At 42.8% G+C, this 14,992-nt stretch overlaps 1 long non-coding RNA gene across 2 annotated transcripts; it reads left to right on the forward strand.

The window, feature by feature from the left end:
- Window positions 1-8,803: 8,803 nt before the first annotated feature.
- On the forward strand, window positions 8,804-10,617 carry LOC102152937. Of its 2 annotated transcripts, XR_005358823.1 has the most exons (5): window positions 8,804-9,073; window positions 9,364-9,469; window positions 9,712-9,863; window positions 10,282-10,441; window positions 10,546-10,617. It is a non-coding gene; the product is annotated as an uncharacterized LOC102152937 (long non-coding RNA). The 2 variants fall into 2 exon arrangements; XR_005358824.1 differs by lacking the exons at window positions 10,282-10,441; window positions 10,546-10,617 and having other exon boundaries at window positions 8,808-9,073; window positions 9,712-9,969.
- Window positions 10,618-14,992: the final 4,375 nt, after the last annotated feature.

Below are 14,992 nucleotides of genomic sequence, written 5' to 3' on the forward strand. Positions count from 1 at the left end.
CCTTCTGCGCTTAATTTTTTTTTTTTTTCCTTTGAGCTTAGAGATGAGGAGCTGAGTCTGTAGTGGAGAGAGATGAAAGTCATGCACGATAAAAGGGCACTATTTAATCCTAGGGAGGGGGCCAGCGAGTGCACATCGAGAAATGGAGATCGAGGCATGATGGAAGGAGAGGTGTAGTTCCCAAGGGGTTGTCCCTTGTAGACATTCATCTGGGCCTCTCAGTCACCAGGAATCCTACCCTTCAGCCAGTCATCCTACCCTGCCCTGCGCCTCTGTTTTCCTAGTCTTTTAAGTGGGGACACTCTCTACCTAATGAGGATAAAAATGAGGTGAGGATAGCCAGGGTAGCGGAGGTCCTAAAAATACACATCCCATGTCCATGTGCAAAGAACCATGCCTTAAAACTTGATTCTAAAAATCCACTGATAGCTAAAAATACCCTGTTGACACAGGCCTGTCGGCACCCTCTGATTTTTCATTTTACGTGCACAAATTTATGTTTTTCCATTTTCGTTGGCCAGGGTTCTGTTATTTGAAGGTAAGGTGTGGGAAGTCCTTCAGAGGTTCAATGGGAGACAGGGAATCGGATATAGTTTTTCTCTCTGGAAGAAACTTTCATCGAGATTAAAAAAAAAAAATGTTTAGGCTCCGCTTGCTACTGTAACCTCTAGTCTTCTGCCAAATGGCAATACAACAAAGAAAGCCTCCTTTTCAAGTTTCTGGTTAATAAAACAACACAACGCAAGACAAATAAACAGAAACAGAAGGCTGGAGTCGCATAAGTCAGGGAGCACATGTGTAGAGCAAGGAGGAGTGCTCTGCTCTGAAGGCCGGGCCATGTCTTGGGCAGACGGATCACCATACCTCAGCCCCGGCCCAAGATCCCAGACCCACTGTGCAGCCACCTCCCCTAATCCCCCCCAAAAAAGAGTTGACTTGGAAAAGAAATCTCACAAGCAAGTGCTCTTGGTTTTGTTCTTTTGAGGTCTTGTCCTCCCCTGTCCCCCAACTTTGGTTTTGCTGCTCATGGAGCTTTGAGTTGGTGATGGGGTTTCTGGACATTGCAGCTCCAGATATGTGGGTTAAATGGGTCTTAACCTGGTGCTGGAAAGTGTGGGTGTGCCTGCAGGGGTGGTGGTGGCCAGTCCTTTGGGAATGTTTGGGTAGAATTGAAGGGGCCGCTGACTTATCAGAGCTGTGAGATCAGCCTTCTCAGGCTTCTGTGCTTGTCTGAGTGACGTGGCTTTCTTAGGACTCACCTGGGAGGGCGGGAGGGCTTGGGGATCTCGTGCTGGGATGAAGGCGAGGGTGGACGTTGCAGGGGAACTGGGTGCACGCAGGGCCAAGGTCTGGGCCTCGTGGTGGGACTGGGAGGTTCCCGCTGTGCTTGCAGCCATCCCTTCCCACCCCAGCGTGGGGTCTGGGCAGGGAGCTGGGCACCCCTCAGGAAGTCGTGCAAGAGCACTACCCCCACCCATTCCGTGTGTCTCCCTTCCTCTCTCTTCTCTGACCTATAGGAACGCTGGCTCGCCTCTGGCTTCCGCTGGATGCCCTCCTCTGGGGCCTCCACCAAGATGCACAGAGCAGTGGTTGGCGCCTCAGGATTGGGCAGGAGCCCCAAGCCCATGAGGAAAGCATATCCTGGTAGTCATGTTCTCCAGGCTTTCTCAGCTCTTCATCCCTGTCCTCCGGGGACGTCTTCAGGCCAGCACGAGGCAGTATCTATGAATCAGCTGCTGCTCAGATCTGGAAACACAGAGCGAACCCAACACTTGAACTGCTAGGGATTTATGATGTTTCAGAGGAGGAACTGTTCATAAAAAGCTGACAAGCCAACTTCTCTGCAATGTGTTAAATAACAAACCGAAGGTGTAGAGCTGCTTTTTGTTACTCAGAGCAAATGAAATGTCAGGGAAGACCGTGAAGCAGTTGGTGGGATGTCTGAGGCTTTGGAATGAAACTACATGGGATTTTCATCTTTTTGAGGATTTCATGCCTTGAGCTTCTCTTCATTCAGACCTGCTGCTTCTCCTGTTTTAGATATAAATGCCTCTGAGAGGATTCCTGGTCTGTACGAGCCCCCTCTCCCCCTCTGCCCCATTCTCTCCAAGGCTCCTTAAGTCTCACTTCCTTGTTGAGGGCATTATGAGATTCATCTAGAACTCTTTTTTTGGATGATCATCACACACACACAAAATGTGGAAGCTGGACAATGCCCTCATTAGGAGTTGTAAGTCCTAAACACCAGTGGGTTTGATGGCGGCCTACCTGCCTACCTTCCCTCCCGAGCGCATCTTGGCACAGTGCATGCCTCCTCAGGCCCTGCCCAGTTTCTCAGGGATGCCTCAGCCACCCTCGGCTCCAGGGATGGGCTACGATTCGACAACATAAATCAGGGCAGTGCCATTCTCCTTGTGCATATTTAGTTCAAGAGTGGCCATGTGGTCTTATTCTGCTTGGGGCAAAGTGTGCAGAGACTTCTGGGAATGTTCTTTCTCACTTTTAAGAGGAGCAGTAAATAGGCACTTTCTCTCTCTCCATCTCAGTTTCCTCTGGTGGCCGTTTTATGGAAGGTGCCTTGAGAACAAAGTAGATACTCAGAGTGGGGGCAGCTTGAGAGCATCTCAGGGAAATGCAGCCAGAGTCCTGAGTGCGTGTTCTTAGAATCTGCCCAACCTCTGGATGTCCAGTTATATGATAAAATGAATTTCCTTATTAGAAGGAATTTTAAGCCATCTGAGTCAGCTGAAATCATCCTGACCTAAGGGTTTTGACTCTCAGCATGGTGTAAGAGAACTCAGGTAAGGACGGGAGCATCTAGCCTAGAGTCTTAAGCTATACCTTGTACTTGTGATGTGTCTGGAGGCAAGTCTGCGTGACCTGCGGCCCTTGATTTCTGTGTCAAAGGGGTGTAATGATCCCTGTGTCTGTGTCACAAGACTGAGTAAGGATCAGATAAGTCAGAGCTTCAAAACATGGCAAACGTTGTTCTTAGCACCATTTGCCAGGTCCATTTGTTATTCTGTTATGATGAAAATAATAGTGCCTAACTCTATGAAGACATTATTAAATATCTGGCCCTGTGCTGATGACTTTATTGACTGAGTTCATTTAATCCGTATTGCAATCCCATATAGTATGTTATTATATGCCCTTTTGGCAGATGAATAAAAAGCATTAGAAAAATTAACGTCGTTTACCAATATTATACATCTAGTGATCTATATTTGAGTATAGTATCAATTACGTGAACAATGCCCAGTGCACAGCAATTACCACCAGCCCCAAGTTCTGTATTAGACTTGTTCCCATTTTTGATGTTTTACCACTCATGCCATCATCATCTAGCTTCCTTTCATTTGCTCCCTAAGTCCTTAAGCCAATAAAAATTCCCCCTTCAGAATGAACTACTCAACTTAGTTATTGCCCTCGGAAAAGAAATCGTTTCCGTTGGCGTTGGTTTACACCAGACTTCTGAAAGTTTGTGTGTGTGTGTGTGAGTTGTGAGAATAGTGTGTTGGGATATTAATAGTAGTGGTGAGTGCTTTAAATATTTTGAGACTATTAAAAGAAATGCACTTATTGGGGTAGCGTCTGAGATAGTGGCTCACTGGTCACAGATTGCAGCTCTAAGTGGATATCGCTGATGCAATACCTTGTACTGGAATATTGAAGGAGGGGACAGATTCACCATAAGTAGGAAGGGTCTCCCTCCTGGCTACACCGGTAGTTCTCACATGGGGACAGGTTCACACCCCGCCCCCCTGCAGGTGCATCTGGAGATGTTTTGGTTGTCACAACTAAGAAGTAGTGGTGTGCTGTTGGCACCTAGTGGCTGTCGTCCAGGGATGCTACTAAGTAAGTATCTTCCGCTACGCAGGACAGCCCTCACAACACAGGAGTAGCCAGCTCCAAATGAAAGTAGGGTCGAGGTTGAAAGATCTCGGTCCTGGGACGCCTGGGTGGCTCAGTGGTTGAGCATCTGCCTTCGACTCAGGTCGTGATCCTGGGGTCCTGGGATTGAGTTCTGCATCAGAGTCCCCACAGGGAACCTGCTTCTCTCTCTGCCTATGTATCTGTCTCTGTCTCTCTCTCTCCGTGTGTCTCATGAATAAATAAGTAAAATCTTAAAAAAAAAAAAAAAAAAAAGAAAGAAAGAAAGATCTTGATCCAAACTATCCAAGGTCTGGTGCTGAGCCTTCCTTTCTATATCATTCTGTTTGGCTAGAAGTCAGGCAACCCATCTTGTTCTAAGGGGTTGGAGTGAGGGTCCTGGAATGCTCACAGATTGACACCCACACTGAGACTCAGTGACATCTTGGAGCTTGGCTGGGATGTCCTTCTGTTGGAGAAGCTACAGGTTTCTTGCCAGAAACAGATGCCAGAAGACTCTACCTGAAAGAACTGAGGTCAGCTGGTATACCTCTCGAACAATGTGCAAGGTTCTTCAGGCGTCTTGCTTCTACCGGGCCCCTGGTGCAGTGAGCTCATGGGCCGCTTGGCTGTCTCTGGGTGGACTCCTTTCTTTCCAATGAAGCTGCTCAGGTTTCCTTATTTTGTCTCAGCCCCTGACATCTTGTAATCTTGACCTCAGCACGTTTGCCCCTCTACTGCCAGCCCTGGTCACCATGATCAGGTCTCTGTAGGCTGGAGGGTATGATCATTTTCCTCTCCTCCTTTACTCTGTCTTCTTTGCCTTCGCATACACATGATTTCCAGTTGCACTTATGACCTTCCCTTTGGGTATACAAGAGCTTAGGTTAGAACTTGACAAAGAATAGAACGTTAGAATTTCTCTTCTTTTAATCCTCTTGCTATAGAAGTCCGACTTTTCCTTGAGGCCACGTGGATGCCTCTGCATAACGGAGGAGAGAGTTAGGGCCATGCAACAAAGAAAGAAAAAAGTCACAATGATGAACATGTCAAGATCTTATTTCACTACATCAGAGATTTCATAAGGTTCTTACCCCCCCCCCCCCCCGCTTACCCTTTGGAGTTTAGGAAGGCGGCGGTGGTGGTAGAGGATAGTTTTATGGGTTTAGCCAGATGTTAGGGACATCTGGTGACTAGATGTTTGTTTTCTAAGTGTTTCTGAATGTTAGGCTCAGAAGATGGGAATCAGGAATAGAACGGTGGCTGCTCTGGCCACTCTAATAGGCAGCATTTGCTTTGAGCATGGAGATTAGGGGCAGGAGAGGTAGGTTTGGCCTGGTGGAAGGTAGCTCTTCCCCCTCTGTGCCTCTATTTTTTTTTTTTTTATTTTGAAGACAGGACTCTATCCATCCCTAGTATAATAACCATAATGATTGTAGCAATAATGTACAGAGTGCCTATTATACAACAGGCACTGTACTAGATGCTCTGCTTATGTTTTCTTATTAATATTCAGTTTTCAGAAGCTAGAATCTGTGATGTCTGGTAGAAATGGCTCCCTAACTCTTCTAGACTTTTCAACATTCTTTGTCTCCATTTTTTTTTGAGGTGGATATCATTCTTTAGACTTCAATGTACAGTTCTCACATTTGGGAATTTTATGTTACCCAAGCCAGTAGAATATTTTTTGTTTGTTCATTGTCCATGTGGTGTCAATGGATTGTCTTAATGTATCCACATCCATTAGTCCAGTTCTGCTGGGTTAATGGTATTACCAGTGACTGTGAAAGTCTTTATGTGAAATGAACTTGCCCACCCCAAAGTCAAAACGTGGGACCTTTGCTTCATACACTCCAGACTGGCTAGGTGAATCAATTGATATTTTTGAAGAAAGGGCCAGATCTTTCAGAGGAAATATCTTTTGGACTCGAGTCTTTGTATTTGGTGTGTAAATTTATACTTCAGGAAAGGAAATGCTGCCATGAGAATATACTGGGTGTGTGTATTTGAAGGCTGGTGGAAGGGGCACCTGGGTGGCTCAGCGGTTGAGCATCTGCCTTTGGCTCAGGGCGTGATCCTGGGGTCTTGGGATCAAGCCCCATATCAGACTCCCCACAGGGAGCCTGCTTCTCCCTCTTCCTGTGTCTCTACCTCTCTCTGTGTGTCTCTCATGAATAAATAAATAAATAAAATCTTTAAAAAAAAATGAAGGCCGGTGGAAGAAGATTGTGAACAGAATTCTATTTCTTCCCAAATACTGTGGGACAATTGTCACAGGAAACTATAGGGGGCTCCTGATGGGAGATTATCTGGTGTTAGACCGACATTGTTAGTGGGAGTAGCGAGAAAGTTCTGAGGTCAATAGGAAAGAAGCAAAGTTGGATGACAAATGTCGAGGGAAACGAAAATCTAGTCTTTCAAAGGAAAGAGTAGGGGGTTGAATATTAGTAGAAGGAAAAGTCTTAAGTTTCAGGAGATAGGAAAAAATCTTGACTCAGGGGCCAGAGGCCAGTGGTTTAGCGAGGGTCTGGAAAAATCTGGGAGATGCAGATCCAGAAAAAAACCCTTGTCAGTGGTTCGGATTCTGCTGGCCTTCCAGATACTACCCCCCATCCCAATTGTTACAGTGGAGCAACTCTGGCACGATTCAGTGCAGAATCTGATTACGATCAGTGATAAAAGGCTGGGGAATTGGTGGTACAAAGGAGCCTGTGTCCTGGGGGCTCTCCTGACCTCTATGCTCTAAGAGGATATCTCCGTTATTTGAAGACTGGAGACTTATCACAGCTTAGAGGATTTGCAAGGGATTTGACGGCTGGATGGAGTGGGCAGGCTTACTGTGCTCAGATGGGCACCACTGGGCCGTGACATCTTTTCTTAAACTAAGGGGAAGGATTTGATTTGTCAGGAGGGTCCTCAGCTTCAGAGAATGGGAAGGGATATAGAGTGGAATGAATAGGAATAAGGCAGACGGTGGAAGCCTGGAAATTTCTCTGTACAATGTCGTGAGCATACCTCTTCTGTTTTTGGGAAAAGAAACTTATCTTAAGGAAAAAAATTAGCATAAGGAGTTTTGAAAAAGTTTATGAAATAGGACACCTAGATGGCTCAGTCGGCTGAGCGCTGGGCTCGTGATTCTGACTCAGGTCATGATCTCAGGGTTGTGGGATCGAGCCCCACATCAGGCTCTGTGCCCGGTGGGGAAACTGCTTGGGATTCTCTCTCTCTCTCTCTCTCCCTTTGCTCCCCCTCTGCCCACCACTCCACTCTCTGTCTCTCAAATAAATAAATTTTAAAAAGAAAAAGTTGGGCAGCCCGGGTGGCTCAGTGGTTTAGCGCTGCCTTCAGCCCAGGGCGTGATCCTGGAGACCCGGGATTGAGTCCCACGTCAGGCTCCCCGCATGGAGCCTGCTTCTTCCTCTGCCTGTGTCTCTGCCATTCTCTCTCTCTCTCTCTCTCTGTGTCTCATGAATAAATAAATAAAATCTTAAAAAAATAGAAAAAAGAAAAAGTTTATGGAGCAACTCTGAAGAGCAAAATTTCCATAAATAATTTGCATCTTATTTGTTTTTCCAAAATCCTTACTTTCAGTGTCTCAGCCAGAGATATCAAATATGGACTGTAAACCAGGACCCCTACTTTTGTCATCCTATAGAGGGAAAGGCTTTTTTTTTTCAAATTTGGAAATCTTAAAAATAAACAATAATTTGCGAGTGAATCTTTACAATAAATAAAGAAAGCAGAATGATTATCTTTTGTGATATAAAATTTCATGTACAGTTTAAATATTCTTACCACTTAGAATCAACCAAATACTTTCAGCTCTGTAAAGTTTCCATTATTTCACTTAACCAGAGAAATCTGCCAGCTAATATTTTACTAAGCCTGAAAATATTTTAACTAGCCCTTTCCATATCTATCAAGTTCAAAGGGATGATATAATTCATGTATCAATACGCCATAAAGTCTAGTCCTAGAAATGTGGATTATATTTTCAATATTTATTAAAATTTTTTGTCTATGGGCTGACTTATTTTAAGTCCATGGGCATGTGCTTTTATTGCATGGTAGGCTTAATTCATACGCTCAGTCTAGATGACTCTAGGATCTTGCCGTTCATGAAGATCATTTAAGATGAAAGGCATTAAAATAAGGTAGACTTTAGATAGCTAAGCATCTGTTTAATTCAGTCCTTCTTCTCTATTACTTATTTCTGGTGCTGGGCATCAAAGAAAAAAATAAAAAGTCGGCACTGTTCTCTTAAAAATACGTCAAGGCCCCCAACTCTTTAACAACACAGGAAATGTCAAATATTATATGGATATAAATAACTCAGTAAAACACGGTTACAGGAACATCTGGCTTTGCACAGTTCCACGCACTCGGCTGGCGCAAAGATATTTCAGTAATACTATCCAGTCGTTGGGTTGTGTGACACTGTGGGGCACAGAAGGGAATTTGAGTGTCGAGTGAAAAATGTGCTTGTAAAAGGGTCTGAGTTGTTGTTTGTCTAATCCGTCCTAATCTGTTCAGTCATTTGCTCGGGGGAGGGGGGGCTCTTCAGAGGGAATACTGACCCCCTCTAGAAGCCGGTCTCTTAGACAGATACCCCCAGCGCCCTAGGGTTAGGGATGGAGGGCAGAAGGTTAACGACCCTCAGGACACAGGCTGCCCTGATGATAACTGGAGAGATCATTTTTAAAAGGGACATCTTAATTTTCTGAGGAACATGCCGCTTTATTTCGGTTCTAACCTTGTGGAAACAATCCGAAGGGGAAAACGGTGACAACACCTCCTTTGTTCCTGCCAGCTTTGCCTTTTGCCCCGCTCGGCTCCACTGTTCGGTCTCCCTTCTCTCCTTACGGCATCACGTTCCCCACTGTGGGCTTTCCTTTTCTTTTTAAGATCTGACTTCCTTGGGTGTTGGGCAAACTACCATTTGGGGTAGGCGGTTTGTGCAATGCAGACTACTTGGTGTTCATTTCACTTACACAGCCTTAAAAGAGAAAGTAAAACCCCCAAATAGATACACACAAGAACTTCACACAAGGCACGAAGGGCCTATGGTTTTCCTCTACGTCTAAATTACGATGCTCGGCATCATCAAGAGTAAGAGAGAGCAACAGTATCCCCCTCCAAGGGAGGCAAAGCCAGATGTCAATGAGAGCTATATCTTGGATCCCTTTGGGCTCATTCTCAAGTAAGTTTTTAATTTCTTTATTCTTCAAATATTGAGTAATGACCATGGGCCAAGCACGTGGTAGGTAAAAAGTCAAGGCCCTTCCTTGTCTTCAAGGAGCTTAGAGTCCACATGGAAATCAATAGTAGCCTAGATCAGACTACAGCATAATATATAAATATTATAAATATAATAAAAAAATAAAGTGAACCACTGCAAAAAAAAAGAAATTCCAGGTAAAGATAACTTGCCTAAATATCCTACGAAATTCTTGGATATCTAGATGTATTGATATCTTTCTATCCCTTCAGGAGACTTTCTGGAAATCACTTGATCGTTCGTGAAAATCAAGTCTCCATGGTGCAAGCATGGGTGGCTGAATGGCAGTGCTGCCCAGCACTAGAACAGGAAGTGGAGGTGAGGCTGATTTCTCTCTGAGGCAGCTGGGGCGATGGTATTGAGATGAAAGATAATCCCTTCACTTGGAGGATGGTGGGTAAGGGTAAAGGTCTGTGGTAATCTGGCTCCCAGAGACCCACAGTGTTACCCTCAAGGCATTGTGTGTGTGTGTGTGTGTGTGTGTGTGTGTGTATGTTCTTTCTCTTACGACCTTATTTTATTCATTCATTAATTGGTTAATTCTACTACTGTCTGTTTAGAGAGCACCTTCTAGGAATGAAGATGTGAGGGGAGAAAACAATCCCTTGCTTTTGAGGAGCTCCGGCAGGTGGAGGAAATCCACGTAAATACACCAGGACAGCACGGTGGTGTTCAGGATCCGTGCTAGAGACTAGCAGGAGAGAACCATCAGGTTAGGGCGCAAAACCCCAAGGTGGGTGGGTGACCATCATCCGATAGGTCAGAGAAATTCTCACACTAATTATTCAAACAATAAATTGCATTCTCATTCAAAACTATCTTGATTGGCTGCATAATTTACTTACAATAATTGGAAAATTTCTCAATACCTCTTCACTACTTTCTTCTTCATAGACTTGGCTTTAAAACGGTGATCAGTGAGTCAGCTGGATTACAGACCCCTTCTGGGCTATGTACTTGGTCTTCTAGAACCTTGAGAGGGTGCTTTCTTGGGTTTATTCATTTGTGGGGTCCCAGCCCCCCCACACCCAGCCTGGCCCTGGCCGAGCACTGTTGAGTGTCACTTACCAACCTGCTTTTCAGCCGCTTCTAACGCTCGCTTTCTCCTTTCCCTTCCCATTCTACTCCAGAAACTTGACAGAGCAAACTGCCTTCAGACACCATTGAGATCATGACACAGGCCAGTACACTTCAGGAAATTCAAACTGACAGAAACCCCGGCCTTCTGCTATTGCAAAAGTGGCTTGGTGTAGCAAGACGCCAGCTCAGAGCCATGGGCTGCAACTAAAGGTTCTTGACCCTCTCTGCAGAGAAGGGAGTGCCTGGGGGGCTGAAAGCTTTGGCAGGGTTGAGATAAACAGTCAGGTTAAGGCATTTTTCATCTGTTTCACCAGATCTCATTATATTGTCAAACAAGACTGCAAGGCTCACAAGAAACAGCGACGGTATTCTTGTTGAGAGTTGGGGTAAGAAGTAAGAAATTATTTTTTTTTTTCCCCTAAGGTTAATTCCCCTGATGCTGGGATGCCAGGCACAGTTGTCACTGGGATGAAGATGAGGGCCCAAGAGGGTGAGCTCTCGGAGCCTTTGAAGGAAAGCCTGATGGCACCTCACCTAGCCCTGCCCTGCCTGGTCTTAGGGACAAAAGAGGATTTAGCAATAGGCTTGCCTACATCCTATGCAGAGAGCTCCCTCCCTTAGGACCCCTACATGACATAAACAGAACATAAACTGTCCGTAATTGCATTTTCCCTCCCGGTGTCATTGTCTTACAGTCTCCCTTGTTGACTCCAGGAAAATGCCACCTTGCCTTTTTTTTTTTTTTTTTTTTATAACTTCTCTCACCTTTTCCAGGTTGAGTTAAATGTAGCAATCGCTTAGTCCTGATGATGGTCAAGTTAGCTGAATTACCACGCTACCCAGCCATGAGTCCAAATTGTCTAGAAGAGTGGTAATCCATGTGAGAATACTTACAGAGTTTAGTCCTCTGAAGAGGTCTTACCGAAATAGAACATCTGTATTTGAGAAAATCCGAAGCAAATGTCTGGGAAGTGACTTCTTTCATTAGCCACTAACTTCAATCGTAATCTTGTTTTATATTTGAATAGCGCATTCATTCTCATAGCTCACTTTTGTTTTCATCACAGAAAGCGGATTTACAATTTTTAAAGCTGTTCTTGCTTCATTTGGAGATATTTACTGAGTTACTAGCTTGTGAGGATGATCTTACTACGTTCCTCTCCCGCTTTTGCCATAATGATTTTAAGCCTTGTCTGCCCCTCCTGCACTTCTAGTGCCCCCACATCACCTCCTGCTCTATAGGTGATCTATATCTCTTTCCACCGAGACAATGGAAGCCATCAAGCTGGGAACACCTTTCACTTCCTGCCACCAAATCTGCATCCTATATCTGCCTCCATGTCACCCCTCTTCCTTCTTATGACAAGTCTTTAAGTAGCTATTTTACAGGGCAGGAAACGTGTGGAATGACCTGGAGAACTGTCGAATATCTTATAGGAAGTAAAAGGTGGTGGTAGGATTTGAACTCACATCGCCTGATTTTTGGTCTCAGTGCACTTCTCCCTCCTTTCATTTTTTAATAGACTTTATTTTTTTAAGAACAGTTTTAGATTTATAATAAATTGAGAGAAAGGTAAAATGATTTCCCATATGGCTCCTGCTCCCACAATTATTGGCATCACTTACCAAATGGTAATTTTATTTTTTTTTTTAAAGGCAAAGATGAACCTTCATTGACACGTAATCACTCAGAGTCCATAATTTACCTAAGGGCTCATTCTTGATATTGTATATTCATTGTGTTGGGACTAACATATAATAACATGTATCTATTGTTATAATGTTCTATAGACTATTATCATTGCCCTGAAAATCCTCTGTGCTCTGCCTAATTCATCTCCACCTCCACTTTCAGGCAACCACTGATCTTTTATTGTCTCCATAGTTTTGCCTTTTTCAGATGTCATATAGTTGGAATCACGGTATGTGGCCTTCTCGGATTGGCTTCTTTCACCTAGAAATATACATTTAAGGTTCCTTTGTGTCTTTCCATTGCCTACAGTCATTTCTTTTTAGAGCTAAATGATGTTCCATTGTCTGGATATATCGCAGTTTATCTGTCCATCTACTGAAGGGTATCTTGGTTGCTTCCAAGCTTAGTAATTATGACAAAGCTACTACAAACATCTGGGCAGGTTGTTGTGTGGACACAGGTTTTCAACTTTTTTGGGTAAATACCAAAGAGCACAACTGCTGGACTGCATGGTAAGAGTACATTTGGTTTTGTTAGAAACTGCCCAAGTATCTTCCAAAGTTCTGTACTATTTTGCATACCCATTAGCAATTTTTTTCCCCATTAGCAATTAATGAGAGTTCCTATTTAGTCCACATCCTTGGCAGCATTAGGTTTTGTCAGTGTTCTTGATCTGGTCATTCTAACAGGTCTGTAGTTGTATCGTTTTTTATTTTTATTTTTTTGTTTTTTTTTTCATTTGCATTTCTCTGATGACTTATGAAGTGGAGCATCTCTTCATATGCATATTTGCCATCTGCATGTCTTCTTTGGTGAGGTGTCTGTTAGAGTCTTTGGCCCATTTTTAAAATCAGGCTGTTTGTTTTCTCCTTGTTGAGTTTTAAGAGTTATTTGTAGATATTAGATAATAGTCCTTTATCAGGTGTGTCTTTTGCCAATATTTTCTCCCAGTCTGGCACTTGTCTTCTCATTCTTTTGATACGGGCTTTCACAGAGCAGAAAGTTTTAATTTTAATGAAGCCCAGGTTACCAATTATCTCTTTCATACATTACACCATTGTGCTGTATCTAAAAAGGCATCACCATACCCAAGGTCGTTTAGGTTTTCTCCTGTGTTATTTTATTTTTTTTTTCCTGTGTTATTTTCTACATGTTTATAGTTTTGCATTTAAGCCTATGATCCATTTTGAGTTAATTTTTGTGAAGGGTGCGAAGTCTGTGTCTAGATTCGCTGTTTGACGTGTGGATAACCACTTGTTCTAGCACCATTGTTGGCAAGACTGTTTTTGCCCCATTGTATTCCCTTTGTGCCTTTGTCGAAGTTTACATCATTATACTTCTATGGGTTTATTTTTGGGCTATTCTGTCCCATTGATGATTTGTCTATTCTTTTGCCATTACCACACTGTTTTGATTACTGTAGCTTTATAGTAAGTCTTAAAGTTGAGCAATGTCAGTCTTCTTTCTAACTTTGTTCTTTTCCTTCCATATTATGTTGGCTATTCTGGGTCTTTTGCCTCTCCCTGGGAATCAATCGGTTGATATCTATAAAATAACCTGCTGAGATTTTGATTGGGATTGCCTTGAATCTAGAGGTCAAGTTAGGAAGGTTTGACATCTTGGCAATGCTGAGTCTTCCTATTCACGGATATTTCTCCATTTATTTTGTTCTTTGGCTTTATTCATCAGAGTTTTGTAGTTTTCCTCATAGATATCTAATATATATGTCAGACTTATACCAAAGTGTTTTAGTTCATTGGGTGCGAGTGTAAATGATTGGTGTTTCTAATTTAAATCCAACTTGTTTGTTGTTGGTATACAGGAAAACAATTGACTTTTGTATAATAACCGTGTATCCTACAATCTTGCTATCTAATCTCTTATTAGTTCCAGGAGTTTTCCCCTTGATTCTTTTGGATATTCTACATAGACAAGCATGTCATCTAGGAACAAAGATAGTTTTATGTCTTGCTTCCCAATCTTATACCTTTTCCTTTTTTATTGCATGAGTATTGTATCCAGTATGATGTTGCAAAGAAGTGGTGAGAAGGGAACATCCTTGTCTTGCCTCAATGCCCCTTTCCCTGCATTGTAGTGCCTTTTAATCTTTTAAATTAGGTAAGCAAGTATTTCATTTTTAAATGTTTACAACAGACATGTCCATCAACTGTTCATTCCCTCTTTGTCCATTTCCAATGGCCCTAAATTTGTGATTGTCACTGCAGTCATTTCACCATCATGAGGGAAGTCAATCTGGGGAGGAAGCTAAACAGAGAAATAGACCAAACACAAAATGCTTGCAGGAAATGAAGCCAAGGCCTTCGTTAAACCATAATCAAACATTCTCAGTTATGTTACTCATAGATTCCTGTCATTTCGGAACCACTTTTAGGTTTTCTGTCACCTATAACACAGAGCATAATTGACTGACACAACTTTTGCTGATTAATATATTTTTCTTACAAATAATTCAGAAAATTCTGAAAAATATAAGGAAGAAAATAAAAATCACCCTAATTGCACAACCCAGAACAATTATTATTAACATTTTGGGGATTTCTTTTCAGTTTTTATTGAGAAGAAATTAGAAATTAAGATTATTATACAGAAAAGCTTTATTGCTTATTTTTTTCCCAAACATTACATGAAAATTTACACAATCCTATGTAATCATTACAAATTTTTTTTAAATGGCATCATATTCCAACCATTGATATAATTTTTCAAAGTTGTTGAAACGGAACTTAGTTTTGCATACTCCTTTGTAATGTCCTCAATTTCACTTTTTCTCACTTGTGTTATATAAGATAGATTTAGTTTTCATTACACAATCATTTATTGGACACTTACTACATGCCAGGGATAGGCTGTGGGGCTAATTCCTGCCCTCATAGGGCTCACCGTCAGAGTGGCGGGGAGGCAGGCATCTATCAGAAACCACAAAGATAAATTCATTATTACACAGTGAGGCTTATGTTAAAGGAGAGGAAATGTGCATGATGTTAGAATGGTGTAGAATACAGGTAGGCCTGTGGATAGAGAAGAAGGAGGGGTGTGAAGTGAAGGGA

This window comes from Canis lupus, chromosome 5 (genome assembly GCF_011100685.1).
Source record: "Canis lupus familiaris isolate Mischka breed German Shepherd chromosome 5, alternate assembly UU_Cfam_GSD_1.0, whole genome shotgun sequence".
Classification (NCBI taxonomy): Eukaryota; Metazoa; Chordata; class Mammalia; order Carnivora; family Canidae; genus Canis; species Canis lupus.